Consider the following 9006-nt stretch of genomic DNA (forward strand, 5'->3'; position numbering starts at 1 on the left):
ATGTACTCGGCGACATGGGCAGAAGCAGCACAAGGGGCTTGGGCAGCATATGCACGTCTATTACCAAAATTAATAGTTTGAGATTTTTTTATTTGTTCGTTTTGGGATTGGCAATTCTCAGGGGCTACACGCAGTTCTTCTTTGGGTCACACCCAGTGACACTAACCAGTTATTCCTGGCTCTCCACTCAGGAATTACTCCTGGCAGTGTTCAGGGGACCATATGAGATGCTGGGGGTCAAACCCACATCGGCAGCGTGAAAGGTAAACTTCCTACCCACTATACAATCACTCCAGCCCCTACTTTCTCTCAGTTCTATGCTGAGAATCACTCCCAGCTGTCCTGGAAGGACCATGTGTATCATAGATTGAATCCAAGCTTCAAACTCTCCTACATGCAATAGCTTGTGCTCAACCCATTGAGTGGGCTTTCTGCCCCTTTACTGCCAATAATAGTTTTTCCACAGACGAATTACTCATGTTTGTATATGCAGCAAATATTTGAGCTAGGTTTAGAAAATGAGAGGAGCTTGTAATATCTACTAATGATATTCTTAGTATGGGAATGGATAAATGAGGCAAGCGGGGCTTAAATGTCAGTGCTTTAGTTACTGACTTCAGTGACATTTTGGAGCACCTACTGCCTAAATATCATAAGACTAAGAGTTTATACCTAAGTGTTTTAATTTAAAATCTAGGGGCTGGAGAGATAGCACAGTGGGTAGGGCATTTGCCTTGCAGGTGGCCGACCCAGGTTTGATTCCCAGCATCCCATATGATCCCCTGAGCACCACCAGGAGTAACTCCTGAGTGCAGAGCCAGGAGTAACCCCTGTGCATCGCCAGGTGTGACCCAAAAAGCAAAACAAATCTAATAGATGGAGTTAGAGAGAGAGTACAGCAGGTAAGGCGCTTGACTTACACACACCAGACCTGGGTTCAGTCCCTGGCACCCCAAATGGTCCCATGAAACCTGCTAGGAGTGATCCCAGAGTGCAGAGGCAGGAGTAAGTTTCCATCACCTCCAGAAGTGGAAAAATTAAACTAAATTAAAATGCAATGAATATCTCTATACTTTTTGCAGAGTTTGTCTTCAGGGAAGGCATTTTAAACTCAAATTTCCCATGTTCTTCCACTAAGAAGAACCCCCAAAGTGAACTAACAACTAATGCTCCCTTTCTATATAGGAGAGAATCAATTGACACCATTAATAACAGTTATGTTTTAGAGATTTACTTCGTATAAAATTGGAGGAAAAGTAGAGTTCAGGGACCATAGAGATGGTAGAGCAGGTAAGGTGCTTATCTTTCAAGCAGCCAACCTGGGTTTGATTCCCAGCACCACAAATGGTCCCCTGAGCTCCTCCAGGAGTAATCCCTGAGTATATAGCCAGAAGAAACACCTGAGCATTGCCTTGTGTGGCCTAAAAGCAAAAAAAATTCAAGTAAAAGAGTATTATCAATCAATTGAGAGTAAGCCTGGGGACTATGACTCATGGTGATTGCAGGAAAACTAAATGTCACCCCACTCAAGCCATCTTTTGGGCGCTGAATTAGTGAAGGAAGCACATATATAATGATGAGAGAGAATGAATTCTTGAGAACTGGTGTAAGGTAATATTGGCGTTTCGGTGATGAGTGTGGTGTGGTAACATATCCCTAAAGCCTACAAACATTTACACTGTTACTCCCATAAAAATTTTTTGAAATTATTTCAGTTAAAATACAAAAACCAAGTTACCTACATAAATATACATTTTTAAAAAATGGTCCCTTGATAGCAAGTTGCTGGTTGCATGTAGTTGAAAATAAAGCCAGATAAGAAAACTAGTTTCATATTTTTTTCTGAGCCATTTTATGTTTCTTTGTAGTGGGAACCAGAACACTCTTGACTGTGCAAGAGGACTGGGGCCACTCCAGGAAGCAGTGCACAGACTGGTGGTCCTCAGTTGTTCTTGGGGCTACACCCAGCCTTGCTTAGGGGAACATGCAGTACTGGGAATCTAGCCCAGGGCCTCACCTATGAAATGCATGCATTCTACGACATGAGCTATATGCCCAGCTGAGTCATGTCATGTTTTACATTTAAGAGAACTCCTACAGAGATATATTCAAATGAAAATAAAATAATTTCACACTCACTCAATAGACAAATATAAGACTGTTGCATGTTTAAGGGATATTCTTTTGCCTGTTTTTGTTTTTTGGCAACACCTGGTAGTGCTCAGGGCACAATCCTGACTGTGTGCTCACAGATCACTTCTGGTGACATTCAGAGGAACATATGGAGTGGAGGTGATAAAACTTGAGTCGGCTGCGTGCAAACACAAGTGCTTTACCTGCTGTACTATTGTTCCAGGCCCATTAGAAGATATTAGTTCCATTTCCAGTAAAAACAACATGTTTTAACTATTTTAAGATTTTAATTAGTATTGAAGTCACATGTTTTATAATAATGTTGATATTTATATTTTAGGCATAATTGTTACTGCACCACACCCACAATCAAAATACCATCCCCCCACCAATGTCCCTATGCCCCACCTTATCTTCCCCTTCCCCCTCACCTTCTTCCACTCACCCTAGGTTACCTCAATTCTGTTATCAGAATCTAAGGTTTGTTTTTATCGAGCATTTCCTTCCATTGACTCTTGGTATACAACATGGTCAACTGGGTCAGTGATCTAACATAAGGGTCAGAGGATGCGATCCTTCTCAGTCTTCGTGGTGCCAAGGATTACTCAGACCATGCTAGCAATGCTCAAATTACCATGTGGATGCAAGAAAAGAACTTGGGTCAGGGGCATGCTAGCCATGCACCTTAACTGCTGAACTATTTCCCAGTTCCAGTGATGAACACTTTTTCATGGTGCCTGTTGGCCATCAGCATGTCCTTTCTGGAGAAATATCAGTTCAGCTCTTCCCCCCATTTTAAAATTATTTATTTTTAAAATTTATTTATTTATTTATTTATCTTTTGCTTTATTGGGTCACAGCCAGCAATGCACAGGGGTTATTCCTGGTTCACGTACTCAGGAATTATTTCTGGCGGTGCTCAGGGGACCATATGGGATGCTGGGAATCGAACCAGGGTTGGCCGCGTGCAAGGCAAACACCCTACCCGCTGTGCTATTGCTCCAGCCCCATTCCCCCCATTTTTGATGGTGTTGTTTGGTCCTTTTGTTTTGTAAGAACTTTGCATATCTTGGATATTACTCCCTTTGGCAAATGTATAATGTGTGGTTATTGTCTTCCATTCACTTAGATCTCTTGATTTTGGTGTCAGTTTCCTTTGCAGCACAAAATCTTTTTTAGTTTTTGTTTTGTTTGTTTGTTTGTTTGTTTGTGGTACACACCTGGATGTGCTCAGAATTAACTCCTGGCTCTACATTCAGGGATCATTCCTGACTGTGCTAGGGAGACAATATGGGATGCTGGGATCGAACCAGGGTTGGCCATGGGCAAGGCAAGCACCTTACCCGCTGTCCTATCAGTCCAGCCCAGGCATTTTAGTTTTATGTAGTCTATCTGGTTTTTCTGTATTTGCTAATGGGGATAAATCATTAATATGTCCCTGACTCAATATCATAGAGTTGAACCTATGTTTCCCTTGATGTATTTTATGGATTCAGATCTGACATTAAGGTCTTTCATTGGTTTTGAATTAACTTTTATGTATGGTCTGAAGTAGTAGTTCAATGCCAATATTTTGCTTATGGATTCAGATCTGACATTAAGGTCTTTCATTGGTTTTGAAGTAACTTTTATGTATGGTCTGAAGTAGTAGTTCAATGCCAATATGCCAATATTTTGCTTATTGCTAGCGACATTTTTTTTCTTTTTTTCTCTTCGCTCCTGGATCCTTTGTCAAAAGTTAGCTATATGTATATTTGAGGATTTACTTCTGGGATCTCAATTTTATTTCTATTGGTCTGAGAGTCTACTTTTATCTTATTGTCACACTGTTTTGATTACAAGACCTTTATATGATACTTTAAAGTTAGGTAATGCAATTCCTCCCATCTTATTCTGTCAGGATTTCTTGGGCTATTTGGAGAACTTTATGATCCCATACAAATTTTTATAGTGTTTGTTCTACTCTCAGCCTTAGGCGTGGGGTCACCTCTTGCTGGTACTTGAGGGATTATGCAGTGCTAGGGATCTAACTAGGGCCTTGTGCATGTAAAGGATACACTCCGGCCTGTTGAGCAATCTCTCTGGCCCAGTATAGCAATTCTTACCTCCAGAATAAGTTTAAAGAACGCTTACAACATTCATGTTCAATCTGTAACAAAGCCATCCCAAATTGCTCCTGTGGCTCAATCCTCTGCCCCAGTATTCACTATATGTGGATTCAGTGGCCCAGTCACATTGCTGGCATGTATTTTATTGAACTTTAAATTTGTCATTGTGGGGCTGGAGGGATAGCACAGCAGGTAGGGCGTTTGCCTTGCACGCGACCAATCCGGGTTCTATTCCCAGCATCCCATATGGTCCCCTGAGCACCACCAGAAGTAACTCCTGAGTGCAGAGCCAAGGAGTAACCCCTGTGCATCGCCGGGTATGACCCAAAAAGCAAAATAAATAAATAAATAAATAAAATAAAAATAACGCAGATACTAAAAGCAAATATTTAAAAAAATAAATTTGTTATTGTAGTAATCTTTGTCAAGGAAGAAGCTTAAACTAAAAATGGAGGGAAAGGCATGGGAATTGTAAATTATAATATTGAATTTCATCTCCAAAAATAACTCATGCATAATTCTAGAATTATAAGAAGTCCTATACTATAGTGGTTTGAGAAACTAACATAAGGCTTATGTAATGATTATGAAATATGTGCCAATTATCAATATATATTTTCTTACAAGTATGATTATTTTGGTTTTGGGGGCCACATCTACTGATGCTCAGGGATTACTTCTGGCTATTCACACAGGAATTACTCTTGGCAGTGCTTGGGGGACCATATAGGATGCCTGGAATAGAAACCAGGTTGGCCATGTGCAAGGGAAATGCCCTACCTGCTGTATTATCGCTCCAGCACCAATCTACTGCTTCTCAGTTCTAAACTTATCCTGAAGTGAAGAGTGATCTGCAATAGACTAGACTCTTTAATAATTTCTCCAGAAAATAGTAGAGGGGCTTAGGTGCTAGACCTTTAAGTAGCTAATCCCAATTCAGTCCCTGAAATTGCATGTGATCTCCTGAGCACTGCTAGGGTGATCCCTGAGCACAGAGCCAGGAATATGCCCAGTGAAACTCCAGGTGTGGCCCAAAAACAAACAGAAGGTTGGTTTTTTTTTTTTGGTTTTGTATTGTTTTTTGCCTTTTGGGTCACACCCAGCGATGCTCAGGGCTTACTCCTGGTTCTGCACTCAGAAATTACTCCTGGTGGTGCTCGGGGGACGATATGGGATGCTGGGAATCGAACCCGGGTCTGACACGTGCAAGGCAAATGCCCTACCCGCTGTGCTATTGCTCCAACCCAAACAGAAGGATTTTAAAATAAAAATTTCTCCCTTATTAACGATGAATACAATGTTAAAGTGAGTTGAAGAGGCTACTGGAGAAATATTGCAGAAAGAAGAATTTTTCCTATGCTATGTTTGTCTTTTCATAGCACCAGTGGTGTGTATATATAAAAGAAACATCAGATAGACTCTAGTCACTTGATCACTTGATCACTTGACTTCCGATTTGCTCGAGCGGGCGCCAGTAACGTCTCCATTTGTCCCTGCCGCGTGCTAGTGTAGTCCAATGGCGTCTGTTCGTTCTAGGAACATGAAGAGCCTCAAATCGATCATTCAGGGTCTTGTTGAAGAAGTCTGACCATCTTGTAGGTGGGCGTCCACGCGATCTTTTGACGTCCCATGGAATCCAGTCGTTAACGGCTCTAGTCCAGTGGTTGTCTCCAAATCTCATGTGTCCAGCCCATCTGATTTTTGACGCCTTGGCAAATGAGACAGCATCCCTGATTCTTGACCATCGACGGAGGTCGGAACTCCGGATTCTTTCTTTCATTTGAGCGAAACGTGATACTCCAAGCATAGCTCTTTTGATTCCTCTTTGGGAGACCCGAATTGTGTTCTCATCCTGTTTTCGTAGGGCCCAGGTCTCTGAAGCATATGTTAATGCAGGAAGAACAGTGGAATTGAAGAGATGTAGCCTGGAGCCGGAGGTTTTTCATCTGCTCCAGTCACAAACTTAAAATGCAAAGTCTTTTAGTATCCTGAGTCTCAATCTAGTCCCACGGTTCACCTCACTATGGTTCTCCTAGTGTAGATCCCACATGCTCTGAAATTTGCCCTCATAGAAAGTCCTTAAATTTCTCTGCATATCTGCTTACCCATCTTGGCTCACCTGCATCTAATAATTCAAACAACCAGTTAGAATGTACTTGCAGTAAGTGAGGGGAAACTATTATGGTGGTATACATTACAGTTACTGAACCAAATGTAATAAGAATTAATGGAATTCTGAATATAATTTGTTTTGTTTTGTTGTGGTGCCAGGCATAAAACCCATAGTCTCACTCATGCAAGGCAAGTCCTCTACCACTGAGATACATCCCTGGCCCAGCTGGATATAATTTTGAGGTGCATTTGATTAAAAAAAATCTACCAGTGGTGTGGATGTAGGGTGTGAATTAAAGAGAGAAAATGACACTTTTATCAAGAAGCTGGATAAGTAATAGAGGTACAATTTATAGTTAAGGAGGTCCATGTTTTGATCCCAGAGACACACAAACAAATCTCGGAATCTTGGAACCAAGAGGCTCTTGGCAGAAATCTCTCCAGATCTAATTTTACAAGTTTTAGAATTCCAAGACATCATATGCTATTCATAATCAGCAATAGAAAACAAATTGTCTAATGTTGCCTTTTTGGCTGAGTGTTGGGGAAAATTTCCAAATAATAATGGTGTGACTGGTGTCAAAATATTGAATGTAATCAAAGTAGAGAGAGAGTAATATGGAAATTATCTGCCACACAGGTAGGGGTAGTGGTGGGATGGGGGGTATACTGGGATTTTTGGTAGTGGAAAATGTGCACCGGTGAAGGGATGGGTGTTTGATCATTGTATGACCAAGACTTAAACATGAAAGCTTTGTAACTTTTCTCACGGTGATACAATAAATAAATTTATAAAAAATAAAATAGAAAATGAAACAGAAAAAGGAGGTCCATGTTTGGGAAATAGGAAAAACTGGTGGAAATCACATTTTGTAGTTTAGCATATTTAATTTGAGATGTTTATTAAGGAGATAGGGACACCGAGGAGGCAGTTAGCCTAGAAGTTAGGAGTAAAACAGGCTTAATATCCATTGTTGGTGGAAGAGAGAGGAAGGAAAGAGACAGGAGAAAAGAAAAAAGGACTGGATATAGAGTTTTGAGCTAATCCATTTAAAGTGGAGGAGAAGAGAAAGCCCTAACAAAGGGCACTAAGAGAGAAATCCAGGTGAATCCAAGTAGAAAAGTGTTCAGGATTTTCTACCCTGGAGAAGCCAGTGCCTGAGTGCCTGAGCCTTCACCACTGTCCTTATGTCATTTCTAGTCTGGCTTCCATTCCTCCACTTCCCCAAGCCCTTTCCTCCACCCCACCCCCATGTGGTAACCTTGGTTCTGTTGCCAAAGTCCAAGGGTTTGTTTGTATGGGACACTGTCTGGCTCTGGCTTTTTTTTTTTTTTGTATACCACATATGAGTGAGATCATCAGCCATTGGCTTTAGTGTATTATTGGTGGTCTTGGTAAGAAACATTTTGCTTTATAGTAAAGTAAAATCATTTTGTTTAGTAAGTATGAGGAGAGAGAGAGAGAGACAAAGAATAAAGGAAGAGATGTTACTCACGGTAAGCTGGAATGTGGTGCACCATAAGGAAAGGGAAGAAGTGGCAGAGTACTGTGGACAACTCCAAGAGGAGCGTGCCATAAAGGAAAGAAGTGATGCATCTCAGCTTAGGATGATGTGACTACAGAATGGAGTGCGAGTAAGATACTACTCTGGACACCAGTATAAATAAGACCAGACTCAAAAGCATATTCTATTCTTTTTGTTTGTAATTTTACGTGCTTCTAGAACGCTAAGCGATAGATAGGTAATGAAAACTTTACATTGATTAAACTAATATCCAATGAGATACTTTGATCAATTTCCCTCCTACATTGATTTCTTTAGTTTTAATGTTTTTCCTTTGGGAGCGGTTAGGGGTAGCCATACCCAGCAGTGCCCAGAATCTACTCCTATCTCTGTGCTCTGGGTTGTTCTCAGTGATGCTTAGGGGATCATATGGTGCCAGGGATCTAACTCTGGCACTCTGAACACAAAGCATACACTTTAAATTCTCTCTCTCTGTCCTTCTCTTTCTCTTTCTCTCTCCCCACCTCAACACTCTCTGGCCCTCTTTTGCTTCGAATTTAAAACAATCATCAATATTCCTAATAATTTTTCTATATGCATGGAAAAATCACTTAATTCTCCTGCTATGTCTTCTAAATGGCAGAACACACCCTAAAGTGATCACCTAATTCAAGGCTATTGAGAAATTATTTTTGTTATTCTAACATGTGCATTCCATGAGATATTATAACAGGTATATTAAGTATCAGGAAATAAACATTTCCAATTATTTACTATTTCAGTATTCTTTTTTATTATTTGCAAAGAAAATATTCAAGTTAGACCTCTCTGTTTCAGAGGCTATAAATACGATTTTCTTGAGATGCTCTTGCCAAGAGACTAGCGTCAAGTATTTTCTAACCAAAGTTCTTAGAAAGCCGCTGGACAGGGAAGATTCAATTACCTTTGTACACAGGAACCATGAACTTTAATACTGTTGTAACCATGTTAACTGAACTATGAAACAATTAATTATTTAAAATAAGAAATCCAGGGCAATTGATGTATCTGAGTCTCACATCCCAGATATCCTCACCTCCATGTGCCTAGTACATAGAAGTCCCAGCCCATGTAGATCCTATCCCGAGAGAGACTAGGAAGTGAAAGAA

The sequence above is a fragment of the Sorex fumeus genome, unplaced genomic scaffold (assembly GCF_029834395.1).
Source record: "Sorex fumeus unplaced genomic scaffold, SorFum_2.1 ptg000171l, whole genome shotgun sequence".
Lineage (NCBI taxonomy): Eukaryota > Metazoa > Chordata > Mammalia > Eulipotyphla > Soricidae > Sorex > Sorex fumeus.